Genomic DNA, 21,913 nt, shown 5'->3' on the forward strand with positions numbered 1-21,913 from the left:
TCTAGAGTGCGCAATTCTTATCCGATTGGAATGAAATTTTGCACGACGTGTTTTGTTACGATATCCAACAACTGTGCCAAGTACGGTTCAAATCGGTCCATAACCTTATATAGCTGTCATATAAACCGAACTTGGGTCTTGACTTCTTGAGCCTCTAGGGGGCGCAATTCTTATCCGATTGGAATGAAATTTTGCACGACGTGTTTTGTTACGATATCCAACAACTGTGCCAAGTATGGTTCAAATCGGTCCATAACCTTATATAGCTGTCATATAAACCGATCTTGGGTCTTGACTTCTTGAGCCTCTAGGGGGCGCAATTCTTATCCGATTGGAATGAAATTTTGCACGACGTGTTTTGTTACGATATCCAACAACTGTGCCAAGTATGGTTCAAATCGGTCCATAACCTTATATAGCTGTCATATAAACCGATCTTGGGTCTTGACTTCTTGAGCCTCTAGGGGGTGCAATTCTTATCCGATTTGCCTGAAATTTTGTACGACGGATTCTCTCATGACCATTAACATACGTGTTTATTATGGTCTGAATTAGTCTATAGGCCGATACAGCTCCCATATAAATCGATCCTCTATTTTACTTCTTGAGCCCACAAAGGGCGCAATTCTTATTCGAATTGGCTGACATTTTACACAGGTCTCCAACATATAATTTAATTGTGGTCCAAACCGGACCATATCTTGATATCGCTCTAATAGCAGAGCAAATCATTTCTTATATCCTTTTTTTGCCTAAGAAGAGATGCCGGGAAAAGAACTCGACAAATGCGATCCATGGTGGAGGGTATATAAGATTCGGCCCGGCCGAACTTAGCACGCTTTTACTTGTTTTTTTTTTTTTGTTATGCATTAGCGAAGCCATCTCAGCTGGGGGGAGCTCAAGTCTATTGAACAGAAATTAAATTAGCAACTGTTATTTTTAAATTCTGGGTTGGGGGCTTCAACTTTTCTGAGGGGTGGCAACCCCCAGAGGTCTTTCTACACTTATGCTGTTATGATTCCTACTGTACCTATCTACTACAAGTTTTTTTACTTTTGCGATTTTAACGAAACAATGTGAAAAGATTGTAACGAAAACAAAAGATTTAGGAAAACCAAGTTTTGTATTAGTTTTGCCTACATTTTCTGGTTAAGCAAGTAACATTGTAGTAGATAGGTACAATAGGAATCATATCAGAAAAAACAGTAGGAATATGTAGTTGGTAACTATATCTAAATAAAGTTCGATCTGGGCCATATGCTGGTCGGATTACGGCAGGCTTAATGCAAGCCACTGTATCAAACTCAGCGAAATCGGATAATAAATGCAGCTTTTATGGGCTTAAGACCATTAATCGGCAGTTCGGTCTATATGGCAGCTATATCTGAATATAGTCCGATATGAACCATATGTAAGTCGGATGTCGGGAGGCTATTTGAAATTTCATTGAAATCGAACAACAATTGCTGCTTTTATGGGCCTAAAACCCCAAATCGGGAGATCGCTCTATATGGAAGCTATATCTAAATATAGTCTGATATGAACCATATGCTGGTCGGATGACCGGAGGCTTAATATGGTTGCCCAAAAAGTAATTGCGGATTTTTCATATAGTCGGCGTTGACAAATTTTTTCAACAGCTTGTGACTCTGTAATTGCATTCTTTCTTCTGTCAGTTATCAGCTGTTATTTTTAGCTTGCTTAAGAAAAAAAGTCTAAAAAAGTATATTTGATTAAAGTTCATTCTAAGTTTTATTAAAAATGCATTTACTTTCTTTTAAAAAATCCGCAATTACTTTTTGGGCAACCCAATACAAGTCACTGTATCAAATCCCAGCGAAATCGGTTAATAATTGCGGCTTTTATGAGCTTAAGACCCTCAATCTACAGATCGGTATACATCACAGCTATATCTAAATATTGTCCGATCTGAACCATATTTAGGTGTGATGACAGAAGGCTTAAAACAATTTCAAGTTTCAGCAAAATCGGGTTATAAATGCAGCTTTTATTGGCTCCAGACCCTTAATCGGCACTTCGCTCTATATGGTAGCTGTATCTGAATGTAGTCCGATATGAATTATATTTGAGTAGGATAGCGGGAGGGGGCGGACCCTCACTCTTACCCCAAAAGTACTACCCGAAAATAAAAGTGGACCGATCGGGCAAATAAAGGACTCAAATGAAAGGTATTCAGGAGTAGAGAACGAATTTCATATTAAAAATTGGGTCCAAGTAACTTGGGGGGCCACCCCAACCCCCCCAAAACTCCCTAAAATAGGTTTTTTGGAGGATCATGGCAATATGAGACTCAAATGAAAGGTATTCGGGAGTAGATTGCGAATATGATCAGGAACGTGAAATAGGCTTTGTAGTTTGTTGATTTCGGAAGGAAGCGGACCCTCCCCCTTTACCCAAAAACAACACCAAAAATCAAAAGTGGATCAATCGGGTATCAAATGAAAGGTATTGGAAAATGTAATACGAATATGGTATTAAAATTTCAATCTAAGTATCCATCGGGCCGCCCCAAACCTAAAATTCCCCCAAACAGACATATTGGGCGTTCATGTCAATATGGGCCTCAAATGAAAGGTATTCGAGAGTAGATTACGAATCTGGCATACAAAATCAGATCGAAGTATAGGGGGGTCCACCTTCCCTCCAAAAAGGCTTGAAATGGGCATATGACTATATGGGACTCGGTGTTTTTTGTTTGTTCCGTAGAATCAGAAAAATACTAAACCGATTTTCTTAAAATGTTCACAAATTGTGTAAGTCTGTCTGGAAGGAAACATAGGCTATATAATTTTTAGATATCGGATGGAGGCGGTCCCTCCCCTTACCCCAACAACACCATCCAAATTCAAAAGTGGACCGATAGGCACATTATGGGTATCAAATGAAAGGTTTTGGAGACTAGAAAGCGACTATCGCATTTAAATTTGGTTGTTTAGGTCTAGGTTGCGCTTTTCTTTCCAAAAATAAGTCAAATAGGTCAATTGACCCATTTTGACAATATGGGACTAAAATGAAAAGTATTTGAGAGTATAAAACGAATTTGATATCCAATTTTGGAGCCAAGTGTTTGGGGGTACGCCCTAAAGCGCCCCCTAAACTGAACTTAATTTCCGATTGTGGCAATATGGAGCTCAAATCAACGGTATTTGGGAGTAAAGAACGAATTAGATATCTATTTTCAGGGCAAAGTGCCGGTGGCCGCCCCAGCCCCAAAACACCCTTCAAACATTTCATATTTACTGACCATGGCAATATGGGGCTCATATTAAATGGAATGAAAATGTATTTGAAAGTAGAGGGACTTTTTTTATAACCGAGTTCGAAAGCGGTGCCGCAGTGCGACATCTCTTTGGGGAGAATTTTTTACATGACCATGCATGACAAATTTCACCAGCATTAAAAGGGGATCATCACCGCTTTAAATTTTGTCCGATTTTATCGCCAGGATTTGAACGCAGGCGTTCAGCTTTTTAGGCAAAAATGGGCTACAGTGGTACGAATTCGATATACACATTTAGGGCTACGTGTCCCAACCCTAAATGATATTAGAGAGTTAAAGAAGGCGTAGTGGAGCGGGTCCGGTTCTGCTAGTTTTGCATAAAAATATTTTTTATTGATTCAAACGACAAAATTGTTAGGAAGTAATCTAAATTTCAGAATTTATATACGTTTGCTCGATGATTATTGTTTTGAGTCGGTCTAAAAATGAGTTGCAAGCTGCACGAATATATTTTGCTGGAATTTTGGCTCATTCTCGTATAATGACTTTTTTCAGCGCATTCATACTGACAAATTCTTATACCACCATAGGGTATACTAAAATGTGTATAAAGGTGGTATAACATCCATATAACTCTCGATCACGGTATTTGGCCTCCAGACTCGTAATCATCTTTCAAATACCTTTCATTTGATACCCATATTGTCCCAATCGATAAATATGTAATTTTTGGGCGGTTATTTGGGGGTGTGCCAGACCTCCGGACATTTGGGGCGAAATTTTTTATATTAAATTCCTACTCAACTATTAAATACCTTTCATTTGATACCCATATTGTCTCAATCGCTAATCATGTCCTTTTGAGTGGGTTTTGGGATAGGGCGTCCCCCTATTTGACCCCAAAGTTTTATACAAATTTGTGTTTTTGGGTTGCCATAAGGAGCATACAAAATTTCGCTTTAAACGGGGCAAGCATATTCCAAATCTTGCGTTTTTGAACATTCATTCCCCGATCGGGAAATCGGTTTATATGGGAGCTATATTAGGCTATGAACCGATTCAGACAATATTAGACGGGTAAGTGAAAAGTCATAGGAGAAGTTGCTGTGCAAAAATTTCGCCAAATCAGACAAGAACTGCGCCCTCTAAAGGCTCAAAAAGTATAATTGAGAGATCGGTTTATCAGGTTGAAAACCGATTCAGGTCACACTTGGCACGTATGTTAGAAAAAAAGTCACTGTGTAAAGTTTCAGCTAAGTCGGATAAGAATTTCAATCTCCGAGTTTTACTTTACGGATATAGCTGGATCGACTTAAAATATCATGGCGATCAACTTTACTTTACTTTTTATGGAGTCTAAGACCAATATTTCAATGCGTTACAAACGGGATGACGATATTACTATACCCCCATCCTATGTTGGAGGGTATAATAATGAGGTATTCTGTTTTCACAGGGGGCAATCTCTACCAAGTGCTTTTGGTGGTGTGTAAACAATATAATGAGCTGTCCCTAAAACCCCTCAAATCCTATAAAAGCCATATTTAGTTTGATAGATATACCAGCGTGAACTAGGTAAAACTTCGTGTCAGGAATATTTATCAAGTCGATATAGGTTGCCCAAAAAGTAATTGCGGATTTTTTAAAAGAAAGTAAATGCATTTTTAATAAAACTTTGAACGAACTTTAATCAAATATACTTTTTTTCTAAAGCAAGCTTAAAGTAACAGCTGATAACTGATAGAAGAAAGAATGCAATTACAGAGTCACAAGCCGTTGAATAAATTTGTCAACGCCGCCTATATGAAAAATCCGCAATTACTTTTTGGGCAACCCAATATTTTGCGGTAAAAACAATGTTTTGATTTTTTAATGTTATGATTCCTACCGTACCCGTCTACCAAAATGAATTTGCATAACCAGAAAAGGTTATATAAAACAGATATAAAAATATATTTTCTTGATTCTTATTTTCTACAATGCAATTATGCAACATTTGATTGTAGTAGATGGGTACAGTAGGAATCTTAACATAAACATTTTTTCCAAATTTATTAAATCAAACTTAACTTTGATTTTGGATACTTTTTACAATCTGCAGCTCACCCTGTGTTGTATTAAGGTTCCAAAAACAACTGCTTGCTGAATATTTGTATCCGTCTATATCCACAAAGATCTAGGCCATTTGGTACTAATCAGATCAATAACTCAAAAATTGTGGATTTATTTATTTTTTTTTTGGCATTTCGGACCACTGACATATGGACGAACATCGTTAAATTGACTTAGAATGCCAAGACCGTTAAGAATGTATGTGATTTGTAGAATTTTAGGTATATTGAGTATAACAAACCCAGTTATCTTTATCCTAAAGAGCTTGGCATATGAAAATAAAATAGTAGTTGGGGACAGTAGGAACAATAAATTATTATTTATAGCAAATATTTATTTTTTTACAACTTCTTTCCAAATAAATACTACTTTATTTCACAAAAAAAAAAACAAACTACAATAAATCACAACACTACGCAAAACACTAGATTTATTTGCCATACATCAATGCAACCCAAAAATAGATGCCACATTTGTAGTGGTAGAAAAACAAACTACAACGAAGAAGTAGGACAAATTTTATACTCTGCAGCACTTTGCACCACGGATTATCCAATAAAAAATAATGTATGTATATGCTCACTAATTATTCAAAATTCATTCTGCTGAAAAAGTTTCCGTATCCGCCACTACCGCCAGCAGGACACAATTGCAGTGGCAATACAAATAAAAATAACAAGAAAACCAGGGAAACTGTTGGAAATTGCACAAGCTTGTTCGTTGAACATAAAACGTTGCCGGTTTTTCACATTTTTCCACCTCAAAACAAATAGTGGTACACATACGCACACATTTATACACATACATACATACATACATATGTATGTTTTGTACATATTTACACACATTCATGCTACAGCAAAAAGTTGTCCCCTTAAATGCGTGTCAGCATGGAAAATGTACACAAAGTAAAAGTTTTTCATACAGCTCAACCCTTTAAAGTGAAAACTTGTGGAAAATGACAAAAAAAAATAGAAGGAAAACAGGCTTTGTTTGTTTATACAAGTATTTTTACATATGTGTTCATTATGAGAGAAGACAACAAGTACTGACTTTCAATTTAGGCCAGGCTAAACGTTTTGAAATGTTGATAGTTGTTATTTACGTCCACTTTGGCTGAAATAGTTAGTATGTACTATAATTTGGTAAACAAATTTTAGTGTAAAAAACTTAAATTTTTGTTTATATTTTACTTGTTTACCCGGCCCCTCTACGTTGCGCCTTCTTTCACTTTATATGGAGCAAAATTTTCCTTTGAATATTTATTTTCGACAATAAAAGAGCTTTTAGTTAAAACCATGCTACGAAAATGGTATATCGCTTGACTAACAGTTTAATAATAAAAGTGTCTTTATCGGAATCCCATATGATTTATTTTACTGGTCTACGAATTTAAGTTTGGATGTAAGGTGTACTCCATTCCTAAAATACTTAATTTCAACTCGATATTTTCAGGATGTCTGATTTAGGGGTGTTTTCGGGGAAGAGGTGGTCCCCCAGACACTCTCAAATACCATTTGTTTAAACCCCATATTGCCATTGGTTTGGGGGAGTTTACAGGATGAGGCATCCCCCAAATACATGGCCCCATAATTGGTTATCAAATTGGTTTTCTTATTTCAAATAACTTTCATTTGAGCCACGTAACGGCATGGTCGAAAATGTTTACCCTTTGGGGGTGTTTTGGGGTAGGGATGATGCCCTAAATACATGGTCCTACATTTGGATATCAAATCCATATTTCACTCCTTAATACCTTTATTTAAGCCCCATACTGCGATGGTCAGTAAAACATTACTGTTTGTGGGGTATTTTGGGAAAGGGGTAGACCCCCAGAAAATTGGTCCCGAAAGTGGGTATCAATTCTTGCTCTGCCCCCAATACCTTTCATTTAAGCCCCACATTGACATGGTCGGTAAATATGCCCCATTTAGGGGTGTTTTGATGAGTGGGGTGGTCCCCAAACCCTAAGCCCTGAAAATATATCTGCAATGTGCTCTATTCTCATATATCTATGTATCACTTATTTGAAACCGATATTGCCATTGGCCCCAAAATTTGATATCAAATTCGTTTTCTAATCTCAAATGCCATTCATTTAAATCCCTTATTGCAAAAGGCAGAAATATGTCCGGTTTAGGGTATGGGCGCTAAAAACTATGAATATCGAGCTCCACTGTCTTGAAGACCCAAATTGTCTTGGTGAGCAAATACATTCTACTTGGGGTGGTTATGGTGGTGGGAGTTGGTGGTGGAAGTTAGTGGTGGTCCCGAATGTTGATATCAGATTCATGTTCTACTCCCAAATACCTTTCATTTGATCCCCATTTTACCATAGTCGACAAACATGACTGGTTTCGGGGGTGTTTTGGGGGATGGAGCGGCCGCTCAGTGATTTGGCTTTGAAAATATATATCAGATTCGTGTTCTACTGTAAAAACCCTTTTATTTGAGCCTCAAATTGCAGTAGTCAGAAAATTCTTCTTATTTAAGAGGTGTTATGGGGTGGGGTGGCCCCATAGACACTTTTCCCAAATATTGATATCAGATTCGTGCTTTACTTCCAAAGACCTTTCATTTGATCCCCAAATTGCTATGGTCGTAAATTTGTCCTCTTTAGGGGATGTTCTCGGGGATGGGTGGCCCCCAAGCACTTGGCCCCACATCTGGATATCAGATTCGTATTCTACACTCAAATACCTCTAATTCGAGCCTCATATTGCCATGGTCAGTAAATAAGTTTTGTTTGGGTGGTGTTTTGGGGAAGGGGTGGACCCCCAGAAACTTGGTCCCACATTTGGATATCAGATTCGCATTTTACTCGCAAATAACTTTAATTTGAGTCTCATATTGCCATGGTCGGTAAATATGTCCGATTTAGGGGTGTTTTGGGGGTTGGTTCAGATACGCTTTCTAATCTTAAATACCTTTCATTTGAGTCCCATATTGTCGTGATTGGTGTATATATATATTTGGTAGGTTTTGGGGGTGGGGCGCCGCCCCTATGTATCCCGATCCGAAATTATGCTCTATCTGTGAAAATTTCAAGAAAATCGATTCAGCCGTTTCTGAATCTATAAGGAACACACAAACAAACAAACACAAATTGATTTTTATACCCACCACCGAAGGATGGGGGGATATTCATTTTGCCATTCCGTTTGAAACACATCGAAATATCCTTTTCCGACCCTATTAAGTACATATATTCTTGATCAGCGTAAAAATCTAAGACGATCTAGACATGTCCGTCTGTCTGTTGAAATCACGCTACAGTCTTCAAAAAAGCTGAAACTTTGCACAGATTCTTTTTTTGTCCATAAGCAAGTTCGAAGATGGGCTATATTGGACTATATTTCGATATAGCCCCATATAGACCGATCCGCCGATTTAGGGTCTAAGGCCCATAAAAGCCACATTTATTATCCGATTTTGCTGAAATTCGAGACAGAGAGTTGTGTTAGGCCAGTCGACATAATTCTTCAATTTGCCTCAGATAGGTCCAGATTTGGATATAGTTGCCATATAGACCGATCTCTCGATTTAAGCTCTTGGGCCCTTAAAAGGCGAATTTACTGCCCGATTTTGCCAAAATTTGGGACAATGAGTTGAGTTAGGTCAGTCGATATGACACTTCAATTTGGCTCTGATCGGTCCAGATTTGGATATAGCTGCCATATAGACCGATCCGCCGATTTAGGGTCTTAGGCCAATAAAAGCCACTTTTATTATTCGATTTTGCTGAAATTTGCGACAGTGAGTTGTCTAAGGCCCTTCGTCAATTTGGCTCAGATCGGTCCAGATTTGGATATAGCTGCCATATAGAACGATCAGTCGATTTAAGGTCTTAGGCCCATAAAAGCCACATTTATTATCCGATTTTTCTGAAATTAGAGACAGTGAGTTGTGTTCGGCCATTCGACATCCTTCGTCAATTTGGCTCAGATCGGTCCGGATTTGGATATAGCTGCCATACAGACCGATCCTCCTATTTAGGGTATTAGGCCCAAAAAAACGCATTTATAGTCCGATGGCACCGAAATTTAGGACAATGGGTTATGTTAAGCATCTTGACACACTTCTGCATTATGGCACAGATCGGTCCAGATTTGGATATAGCTGCCATAAAGACCGATCTCCCGGTTTTAGGTTTTGGGGCCATTAAAAGCGCATTTATTGTCCGATGTCGCCGCAATCTGGGACAGTGAGTTGTATTAGGCCCTTCAACATCCTTCTTCAATTTCACTCAGATCGGTCTAGATTTGGATATAGCTGCCATATAGAATTGAGCAATGACTTGTACTTATTAGTATTTGGTCCAAATCGGATCATATTTCGATACAACTGCTATGGGACATATGGTATGGAATTTCACCGGATTTTGATGAAAGGTGGCTTACATATATACCCGAGGTGGTGGGTATCCAATTTCGGCCCGGCCGAACTTAACGCCTTTTTGATTGTTATATATAAGAAAGAAAATGTGCTTTAAGTTGTACTCGGACTTGGTAAATACCACTTAATTTCCCATAAAAATTACATTAAACTTCCCTTTTGTACTCGGTTTTATCTTACAATTAACTACCACCACCCCACATAGCCCCACAAAAAATAGTCTAAAGGCCTTAAATCGCACGATCTCGGCGGCTATTTGACCGGTACCGAACGTAAAATAAAATGTTCACCGAACTCGCCAATAAGACCATTGTTACAAGTGCTGTGTGGCACCGTCTTCTTGAAGCCACATGTCATGCAAGTCAAGCTCTTGCATTTTCCGCAAAAAAAAACTGGATATCATCTCACGGTAGCGCTCATCATTCACAATTATGTGAAGATTCACATCATCTTTGATAAAGTACGGTCCAATGATGCCACCAGCCCATAAACCGCACCAAACTGTGACTTTGTCTGGATGCATTGGTAGCTCTTGCAATGTTTCTGGCTGATCTTCACTCCAAAATTGACAATTCTGCTTATTTTCGTACCCATTGAGCCAAAAATTAGCTTCGTCGCTGAACACAATTTGAACTTTCTTTAAATTTCTTAACTTTCATAACAGATCACGCATTTTAAACCAGTTTGTTTAAACCAGTGCTGCCAAAAAGATGATAGCTAAAAAAATCACACTTTATCTTTTCAAGAATTTGCGAAACTTTGCCACTATCTCACAGCATTTCATTTCAGTTCTTGAGCTGATGTAACCATAATCAGATTACTTTCCAATAACCAAACACACAAATCTACATTAACATCAATGTATGGCTGTATTCCGATAAAAAAAAATATCCTTCGCATTTGTATGCAATCCATTTCGTCACCTTTAATTTACATGACACTTGTACTCGTGCAAGGCAAATGCAAATTTATGTTCTTTTTTCCATTTTTGCAGGATACATTCAATGTTTTTAAAAAATAAATTTCTGTGGGAAGTAAAGTCAACTTGGCAGGACTTTCACGTTCATTCATAAATTTTTGAATGCTCAATCGTATGCCAGCAATTTGGCCTTGTCTATACGAAAACGGCATGTTGCCAAAAGTGACCCAAATTTATTGCCGCTACAATGTGTGAAAATGTTAGCAATTTGCAAAACTAATCTCCATTTGTTTCTGCCCATCGCACCCCATTAAAAAAGGTAGTTTAGCGAAATATTAGAACAACTCAAATAAATGGGCAATGATAGCCATTGTTTTCAAACAGCAATCGTTTGGCAATATAGCCAAAATAATGGACTATCTAAAAGACAAAATCATTGATGATTTGTAGGGTTAAAAAAAAAAGATTGACCTGTATTTCATTTGTACAATAAAAGCAAATCAAGTGGGTTGGAAAAAACTCAGAAGATTATGCTTTAAAGAAAGCCTTGGTCACTTCCAACTTGGTCATCCATAATTCACAAAGCTCAAAGGGCTTGGTGGATATTTATGCTATTATTGTTGTGATTTTGCCAGTTGAGGTTACTTTTACTAAAACTAAAAATAAGTATACTATATTCTAGAAATGAACTAAAGTACGTTTAAAACGTCAACAGTATTTTGCCAAAATATTTCTTCCCCAAATCTGCAAAAGAATATTTTCCAAACGTGTGCCAAAAAGGTTCGTTTAGTAATGCTGTCACTGGCACACACAAGCTAGGTAATTATAGGGATGAAGAAATGTTTAATGTTAATTTAGTTCAAACGTCATTTCATTTGGTTCAATTGCTATGATCATTTTATGGGCATTTACGTAAGCAAAGGCATAAAAATAAAATTACTCATACGACTAGCTGTACTGCATTGAGTGGCTACTTTCATCTGTCCATAACAACAGTTCTAGAAGAAGTTTTTTAGTTCTGTAAAAACCAAAATACATTCAAGGACCAAAGCTTTCTTCTAAACGTAGGACCCGTAGGCAGAACTAATGTATAGAGAGCGGTCCAAAAGCCTAGTGACAGAATCTTGACTCTTCAGGTTGCAACAAACAAGTAAAAAAGCGTTAAGTTCGGCCGGGTCGAACTTTGGATACCCACCACCCTGGGGTATATATGTTAACCATCTTTCGTCATAATCCGGTGAACTATGCATAAAAGCCTAACATAAGTCACTGCGTCAAATTTGGGCGAAATCGGTTTATAAAGGTGCCTTTTATGGGGCCAAAACCTTATATCGGCAGATAGGTCTATATGGCAGCTATATCCAATTCTGGACCGATCTGAGCCAAATTGAAGAAGAATATTGAAGGGCCTAACAAAACTCTCTGTCCCAAATTTCGGCGACATCGAAAAATTAATGCGCCTTTTATGGGCCCCAAACCTTAAATCGAGAGATTGGTGTATATGGCAGCTATATCCAAATCTTGGCCGATCTGGACCAAATTAAAGAAGGATGTCGACTGGCCTTACACAACTCACAGTCCCATATTTCAGCAAAATCGGATGGTAACTGTGGCTTTTTTGGGCCTTAAACCCAAAATCTAGAGATCGATCTATATGACAGCTATATTCAAATCTGGCCGATCTGGGCCAAATTGAAGAAGGATGTCAAGTGGACTATCACAGCTCACTGTCCCAAATTTCAGCAAATTCGGATAATAAATGTGGCTTTTAAGGGCCTAAGACACAAAATCGGCGGATCGGTCTATATGTGGACTACATCAAGATATAGTCCGATATAGCTCATCTTCAAATTTAACCTGCTTATGGACAAAAAAGAATCTGTGCAAAGTTTCAGCTCAATATTTCTATTTTACAGACTGTTGCGTGATTTCAACAGACAGAGGGACAGATGGACGGACATGGCTAGATCGTCCTAGATTTTTATGCTGATCAAGGGGTCGGGAATAGATATTTCGATGTGTTGCAAACGGAATGACAAAGTTAATATACCCACATCCGACTTTATAGGGTCGGAAATTGATATTTCGATGTGTTGCAAACGGAATGACAAAATTAATATACCCACATCTTTCGGGTATTTTCATTTTGCCATTCCGTTGTATAAAAAGAGCGATTGGATTTTTATACCAACCACTATAGGATGGGGGGGATTTTTATACCAACCATATAAACCGATCTCCCGATTTGACTTCTTGAGCCCTTACAAGCCACCATTTATGTCCGTTATGTCTGAAATTTTTGCATATAGTGTTCTGTTATGACTTCCAACAACTGTATTAAGTGAGGACTAAATCAGTCAAGAATCTGATATAGCTCACATATAAACCGATCTCCAGATTTGACTTCTTGAGCCCCTGGAATCCGCAATTTTTTTCCGATTTGGCTGAAATTTTGCACGAGAAGTTTTGTTACAACTTCCAACAACTGTGCTAAGTACGGTCTTAATCGGCCAAGAACCTGATGTTGCTCTCATATAAAGCGATCTCCCGATTTGACTTCTTGAGCCCCTGGAAGCCGCAATTTTTGACCGATTTGGTTTCAATCTTGCACATGGTGTTCTGTTATAACTTCTAACAACTGTGCCAAATACGGTTCATATCGGTCAAAAACATAATATAGTTCCCATATAAACGGCTGAAATTTTTCAATTTTCACTCTCCACAACTGCGGCATATACGGTTCAATTCGATCTAAAACTAGATATAGCTCCCATATTTTAGCAGAATCCACGGTGATGGGTTCCCAAGATACGGGCCGACCGAACTTAGCACGCTTTTTATTTGTCTTTTATCTAATGTGGGCTAAAACTGTGCAGTTGGGTTAGATTACCCATCATTGGCTTCAACCAGCAGCGATAAGATTTTCCACAATCTCCGATCATTGAGCTCGTCTCAAAAGAGAAACAAACAAAAAATGCGTCATTAAATTTAAACCATTCAATTAAAAACTTTGTTAGAAGTTTTCCAAAAGCTTTTCAGAGTTATCGTCTAAAGTAGAGATCCTAAATGATATTTTTTTTATCACTTTGGCAACAACAAACAAAACCCTAAATCTTTAATTTTATGTGTTTGTCCATACTGGTCAGTGTTTGTGACTGCTTCATTCAATTGATGTCCTAAAATAATCTTCTCTTCATTTCCTTTTCTTTTCCAGAGCTATTTTGGCCTGAATGGCTGGCATTCTCGTCACATTTCCCCTAGCTTTCATATCCGGTACGCATTTGTTTCAATTCCATGCGGTATCCGCCGCCAATGCAGCCAGTGATTTGAGGGTACTTCCCACATCCTACAATATTTGCTTCAAGTAGCTGGCTCCTTAGCTCCCCCCCACCCCACCCCTATTCAAGCGATAAAGTCAGGGCTCTGTGGCTGGGGCCGCTATGCGTTTTTCAATTCAATCGATTTGCCGTTCATTGGAAGGCTATAAAGGTTTGCTATTAGAGTTTTCTGCGAATTGTTTTTGTTTTCTCTGTGTCATTGTGAGCTTTTGTTTGGTTGTCCCGAGTCTTATGTCCCATTTCCATTTACATCCACTCAGTGTAATGTTTCTAATGTCCTTTACTTTGTTCATTCAAAGCATTGTTGTAGTTGTTTGTTTTTTTTTTTTTTTGTTGTTTGCACTCCGACGTTATTTGTGTGTTATGTCCTGTATAATCAAAGAATAACAGCTACAACAATTCAGCCACATTCTTCTTTGTTTCGTGAGTAAATGTCCTTAGGCTAACAGGTATCACATTCAAGGTTGACAGCTAGCCTATCAGCCGCTATATGTACTTATTTTCGTAGGTACGTATATGTGTGTGGGTGTGTGTGTGTTTAACAGTGAGTGGGTGTATGGGTTTTGTGTGTTAGTTTGTCCTTAAGCAACTTTACAGCTAATTTGTTTAAGATAGTAGTCACCTTTACACTGTGTCTTTGTTGACGTTCGTGAGTTTTATCTATGTGAGTGTAAGAGATATGGAAAATTTTGTAATTTTTTGTATTAAATTAAGATCTCATAGTCCTAGACATAAACAAGGCGAAAGTATATTCCATACCCAAATCCTTAATATTTAAAACATTTAAGAACTTTGTTATTAAATTCCCTTGGTAACCATTAGCTAACATCATAATAAAATAAGCTTCATCATTAAAAACCCATCCAAAATTGTACATGGATCTGAACGCATTGCCCCTAGGTTATTTGAATCCCATATGATGTTTATTGGTCTACGAATTTAAGTTTGGATGTAAGGTGTACCCCATTCTTAAAATACTTTATTTTAGCCCGATATTCTCAAGATGTCTGATTTAGGGGTGTTTACGGCGATGAGGTGGTCCCCCAGACACTTGGCCCTGAAAAAAATCAGCATCGTGCTCTTCTCTCAAATACCATTTATTTAAACCCCATATTGTCATTGGTTTAAGGGGAGTTTACAGGATGAGGCATCCTCCAAACACATGGCCCCAAAATTGGTTATCAAATTCGTTTTCTAATCTCAAATACCTTTCATTTGAGCCACATATTGGCATTAACGAAAAATTTTTACCCTTTGGGGCTTGTTTCGGGGAAGGGGTGATGCCCTAAATACATGGTCCTACATTTGGATATCAAATTTGTATTCTACTTCCAAATACCTTTAGTTGAGACCCATATTGCGATAGTCACTAAAAAATTGCTGTTTGTGGGGTATTTTGGGAAAGGGGTAAACCCTCTGCCCCTCAATACCTTTCATTTAAGCTCCACATAGACATGGTCGGTAAATATACCCCATTTAGGGGTATTTTGGGTTATGGGGTGGTCCCCCAAACACTAAGCCCTCAAAATATGTCAGCTACTTGCTCTATTCTCATATATCTATATATCATATATTTGAGCCCCATATTGCAATTGGCCTCAAAATTCGATATCAAATTCGTTTTCTAGTGTCAAATACCATTCATTTAAATCCCTTTTTGCTAAAGCCACAAATATGTCCAGTTTGGGATATAGGCCCTAAAAACTATGAATATCGAGCTCCACTGTCTTGAATACCCAAATTGTCTTGGTGAGCAAATACGTCCTACTTGGGGGTTGTTATGGTGGTGGAGCGTCTCCTAGACAGTTGGTCCCAAATTTTGATAACAGATTCATGGTCTTCTCCCAAATACCTTTCATTTAAGCCCACTTTTCCATAACATGACCGGTTTGTGGGGTGTTTTGGAGCATGGGCGGTCACTCAGTGACTTGGCTTTGAAAATATATATCAGATTCGTATTCTACTCTAAAAAACCTCTAATTTGAGCCCCATATTGCAATAGCCAGCAAATACTTCCTATTTGGGTGGAGTTATGGGGGTGGGGCAGCCCCATAGACACTTTTCCTGAATGTTGATACAGATTCGTGCTTTACTTCCAAAAACCTTTCATTTGAGCACCATATTGCTATGGTCGTAAATTTGTCCCCTCCTTGTCCAAACATATGGTCCCTCATTTGGATATCTGATTCGTGTTCTACAATATACTCAAATACCATTTATTTAAGCCCCATATAGCCATGGTCAGTAAATAAGTTCTGTTTGGGTGGTGTTTTGTAGAAGGGGTGGACCCCCAGAAACTTGGTCCCAAATTTGGATATCAGATTCGTATTTTACTCGAAAATACCTTTCATTTGAGTCTCATATTGCCATGGTCGGTAGATATGTCAAATTTAGCAGTGTTTTGGGGGTTGGGGTGGTCCCCCTAGCACTTGGTACGAAATTTCGATATGAGATACGTTTTTTAGTCTTAAATACCTTTCATTTGAGTCCCATATTGTCGTGATTGTTGTTTATATATATTTGGTAGGTTTTGGGGGTGGGGCGCCCCTCCTAGGTACCCCATCTGAAATTTAGATACCAAATTTTTGTTTGTAGGTTACTATAAGAGAGCACACAAAATTTCACTTAAATTTCACATCTTTGAGATCTGGCGTTTCTGAAAATTAGGGTTAAGGGGATGGTCCGTTCCCCTTCAGATATAAAAAAATTTAGTAACCTATTTTCACCACGGGATCATACTGCACCATCTGTGAAAATTTGAAGCAAATCAGCCGTTTCTGAGTCTATAAGGAACACACAAACAAACATACCAACAAACACAAATTGATTTTTATACCCTTCCCCATAGGATAAGGGTATACTAATTTCGTCATTCTGTCGAAAGCACGCTAAATTTCGAAGAAGTAAAGCTAGCTGCTTGGAATTTTGCACAAATACTTCTTATTGGTGTAGGTCGGTTGGGATTGTTAATGGGCCATATTGGTCCATGTTTTGATATAGCTGCCCTAAAAACCGATCTTGGGTCTCGACTTCTTGAGCCTCTAGAGGGTGCAATTCTTATCCGATTTTATTTAAATTTTCCACAACGTGTTTTGTTATGAGATTCAATAACTGTGCCAAGTATGGTTCATAACCTGATATAACTGCCATATAAACCTATGGCAACCTGATATAACTGCCATATATGTGGTCCGAGCCGGACCATATCTTAATACCGCTCTAATAGCAGAGCAAATCTTTTCTTTTATCCTTATTTTGCCTTAGAAGAGATGCCGGGAAAAGAACTCGACAAATGGGATCCATGGTGGGGGGTACATAAGATTCGGCCCGACCGAACTTAGCACGCTTTTACTTGTTATATATAAGAAGATTAGTAACCACCGCCCAACCAAAGAAAAAACGAAGGGCGACAGGGACAAATGAAAAGTAACCAATTGGATCTTTGAAAATGGTGTATCTCATGTGTTAGCTGTGTAAAAAGGTTTTGAAAGTATGGGTTGCCCAAAAAGTAATTGCGGATTTTTTAAAAGAAAGTAAATGCATTTTTAATAAAACTTAGAATGAACTTTAATCAAATATACTTTTTTACACTTTTTTTCTAAAGCAAGCTAAAGTAACAGCTGAAAGCTGACAGAAGAAGGAATGCAATTACAGAGTCACAAGCCGACCATATGAAAAATCCGCAATTACTTTTTGGGCAACCCAATAGATGTCAAATACACTAAACAAATCAATTGGTGACGATCTGAAATGAACCCTAAATGTCCTGGTCATTTTAAATAAAAATCCATTTTCAAAAATCCAGTTCAGTGTGTAGCGAAGCTCACTGCCCCCTAGCTAGTGTGCTATAGAAACATATTCTAATCCTAAAGTTCTATTACCTCATGAATCCACCTAAGAAAATGAGTATTTTCCTGTCTACTAACGGTCTTTTTTTGTCAGTGTAAGCTCATCATCATACCTGCAAATTAAATTTGCAATTTTTCCACAATATGACCTTCACATGAACATATTAGCTTCTCACAAAGTTAAATCATTCCAGTCAGTTTTGTTGTTGTTGTTGTTTTTTTTTTTTCTTCTGTTGCCCCTTTACCAATAACGTGTTTGAAATTTAAATTTCAATAAAAAGACTGTGGATATTTGCAGGAATGACAACATAAGTTTAGAGACAGTTTCGATTCTCCTTCTGCTTGCCTTCATCATGTGCTTTCTCTCTTTCTTTTTTTTTTTGTATTGGTTATTTTTTATTGTTTTTTGCCAGTTTCCACTGATGTTCCTGCTCTTGTATGTCATGGGGTTTTATTGAAAAAATAAAAAAAAAAACAGACAAAAAAAAGGACACCCCGGCAAGGAGACATGACGTTTTTGTGCCGGATATTTGTTTGTTGATTTAGGTGTGTTTGCCACTGTTGAACGAACACGCGTGCAAGCACACTAGCCAACTTTCGCCCATACACAAACAAAGTGTTGAAAAAAAACGTTATTTCACACAATTACGTTATTACACGTTGTTGATGTTGTTGTTATTGCTGTTCTAACTGATGTGGTGGTGTTAAGTTTACAACTTGTTGTTGCTGCGACATCAACTTGGCGATTGGCATACAATAATGCACTGTGGTCTGATGAAGCTCAAATACTCTCAGAAAAACAAAGGAATAAAAAAAAATAAATTTTCGAGTAAAATCAGGAAATTGCTTCAGTTTTTTGTAGAATTTCCAGAATTTCTGGAATTTTTCCATAATGGTTTTTCCCCCCCAAAAAAATTATGAAAAATCACGAAATTTTTTTTCAAAAATTCAACACATTTTTATTTTTAAAGGAAAATTCTTTGAAGCTTTGACTTTCTATGAAAAAATTTGGAAAATTTTTTATTCACCAAAAATATGTCCAAAATATGATTGCCATGGTTTTTTCCCTCAAACTTCAAGGAAATTCCAAATTTTTGAAAAATTTTAATTTTTTTTTAAAAAATGACATGACATGGTCGGTAAATATGCCCGTTTAAGGTGTGTTTTGGGGAGAGGGATAGCCCCCCAAACACTGAAAAAAATACCAGCTCTACTCTCAAATATCAAATATGTGAACTCCATATTGCCATTGACCTCAAAATTGGATATCAAATTCGTTTTCTAATCTCAAATACCTTTCGTATAAACTTGCAAAACTCAGTAAATATGTCCGGTTGTCCGGGTAAAAACAATCAATATCGAGATCCACTCCATTTAAGAACAAATTCGTCCTGTTTGGGGGTTGTTATGGGGGTGGGAAGTCCCCTAGACAGTTCGTTCCGAATATTGATATCAGATTCATTGTCTACAACCAAAAAGCTTTCCTTTGAACCCATTTTCCATAGTCGACAAGCATCTCCGGTTTGGGGTGCCTCCTCAGTGACTTGGCCCTGAAAATATATAGATAGAAAATATATATTAGTGTTCTACTCTAAAGTTCCTCATATTGCAATGGTCAGTAAATACCTCCTATTTGGGTGGTGTTATGGGGGTGGGGTGGCCCCAGAGACATTTTTTCCAGAATATTGATATAAGATGCGTGCTTTACTCCCAAAGACCTTTCATTTGAGACCCATATTGTTTTTTGGGGAAGGGCGGCCCCTCAATCACTTGTTCCCACATTTGGATATCAAACACGTATTCAACTTGCAAATACCTTTCATTTGGGTCCCATATTGCCATTGTCGGTAAATATGTCCGATTTAGGTGTGTTTTGGGGTTTGGGGGTGGTCACCCAAATACTTGGTCCGACATTGGGATATCAGATACGTTCTCTAGTCTTAAATACCTTTCACTTGAGTCCCTTATTGTCTTGATTGGTGTATATATATATTTGGTAGGTTTTGGGGGCGGCCCCCCTAGGTACCCCACCCGAAATTTGAATACCAAATTTTTTTTTAATTTCGCTTAAATTACACCACCCATTGCCGAGATCTGGCGTTTCTGAAAACTAGGGTAAGGGGAAGGGTTCGCCCGTCCTTCAGATATCAAAAAATGTAGTCAGATATCAAAAAATGTGTAGCACCATCTGTGAAAATTTCAAGAAAATCGGTTCAGCCGTTTTTGAGTCATTATGGAACACACATACATACAAACAATCACAAATTAATTTGCATACCCTACACCACTACTGTGGCACAGGGTATTATAACATAGTGCATTTGTTTGTTACACCCAGAAGAAAGAGAGATAGACCCATTGATAAGCATACCGATCGACTCAGAATCATTTTCTGATTCGATTTGGCTATGTCTGTCTGTTTGTCTGTCTGTCTGTCTGTTTGTCTGTCTGTCTGTCTGTCCGTCTGTCCATGTTAATTTGTGTACAAAGTACAGGTCGCAGTTTTCATCCGATCGTTTAAAATTTAATACAGCTTTGTTTTTCGGCCTAGAGACGAAGCCTATTGAAAATCGGTTCAGATTTGGATACATCTCCCATATATATCTAAGTCCGATTTGCAGTAATAATGCAATAAAATGGTCATTTGTCAACCGATTCTCCCGAATTTTAGCATGAAGGATTTTCTCTTTACTCTCGACTTATCCGGTGCATTTCATGGAAATCGGTTCAGATTTGGATATAGCTCCTATGTATATCTTTGTCCGATTTGCAGTTATAATGCAACAAAATTGGCATTTGTTAACCGATTCTCATGAAATCTTGTCTCTCGACATTACCGGTGAATTTCATGGAAATCGGTTCAGATTTAGATATAGTTCTCATATATATATATCGCCCGAATTTTACTTCTAGAGCCACTGCAAGAGCATTTATTGACCAAACTTGTCAAAATTTGAACAACTCTTTCCTCGATGAGTACAACAAAATGTGAGAAGTTTGCTCGAAATCGGTTCAGATTTCGATATAGCTCTCATATATATGTTCGTCCAATTTTGAGCAATATTGCAATAAAGTGCTCATTTGTTAACCAATTCTTTCGTAATTTGGCAGAGGGGATTTCCTTATGATTCTCGACATTACTGGTGAATTTCATAGAAATCGGTTCAGATTTAGATATAGCTCTATATATATATATATATATATATATATATATTGCCCGATTTTCACTCCTAGAGCGATTGCAAGTGCATTTATTGACCAATCTTCCCAAAACTTTGTACAATGCTTTCCTCAACGACTACCACAATATCTGAGAAGTTTGTTCGAAATCGGTTCAGATTTTGATATAGTTCCCATACATTTATTCATCAGATTTTGGGTAATCTGCAATAATGTTGTCATTTGTCAACCGTAGTTATTACAGTTTGAACATACTTGGACGAATTTTGATAGGGGTTGTTTAATAACCCATCTGAAAACTTTCGCCGAGATCCATCAAGATTGGATCAGCATTGAAGATAGCTCCCACATTGTACTTATAGGGTAGGTGTATGGTATTATACAGTCGGCACCGCCCGACTTTTGCCCTTCCTTACTGGTTATATATAAGAAAGATATGAGACTAGTAGACAGTTTGTAGACATATAAATTGGAATTAAATTTTTACCAAACTTATGGCCAGCGATTATAAGCTACAAATATTTGATCATATATTGTTCATCTTGCCACTGTGCCTGCAGCACTACTGACACCCATATAAGCCAAAGGTGAGATTTCGTAGGACATTAAGAGAAAACAAGTCACACTTGGACTGTCCCATTACTACTTACAAGTGCGTGCTTTGCCTTTGCGTCAACGAAAGTTTTTACGTCAATTTCTTAATTAAACTACTTAATCAAGGTTTTTAGTTCTTTTTTTTTTCTTTTTTTGGTCTTTTCGATTTAAGCCGCTAAACTCTTTGCAAGCTAGTACTTGTGCATAAAGGATTCTTTGTAGTTGTTACAGAAGATATTTTTTTGTTTTTTTTTTGTCACGTTGCAAGCCAAAATTTTAATTAAAA

General features: G+C 37.6%; 1 protein-coding gene across 11 annotated transcripts in view; it reads left to right on the top strand.

Moving 5' to 3' along the window:
- The window catches only part of LOC106081007 (mucin-5AC), a 146,839-nt gene that overhangs the window by 17,181 nt on the left and 107,745 nt on the right, over positions 1-21,913 (top strand). The window contains exon 1 of one of the 11 annotated variants that reach the window (XM_059361355.1): positions 14,078-14,156. The exons of the other annotated variants lie outside the window; for them this stretch is intronic. The gene's annotated coding sequence lies outside the window, so the exon portion shown is untranslated. Of the gene's footprint in view, positions 1-14,077; positions 14,157-21,913 lie in introns of those variants that run through there. 11 annotated transcript variants of the gene reach the window in all.

This window comes from Stomoxys calcitrans, chromosome 2 (assembly GCF_963082655.1).
Source record: "Stomoxys calcitrans chromosome 2, idStoCalc2.1, whole genome shotgun sequence".
NCBI classification, from domain to species: Eukaryota; Metazoa; Arthropoda; class Insecta; order Diptera; family Muscidae; genus Stomoxys; species Stomoxys calcitrans.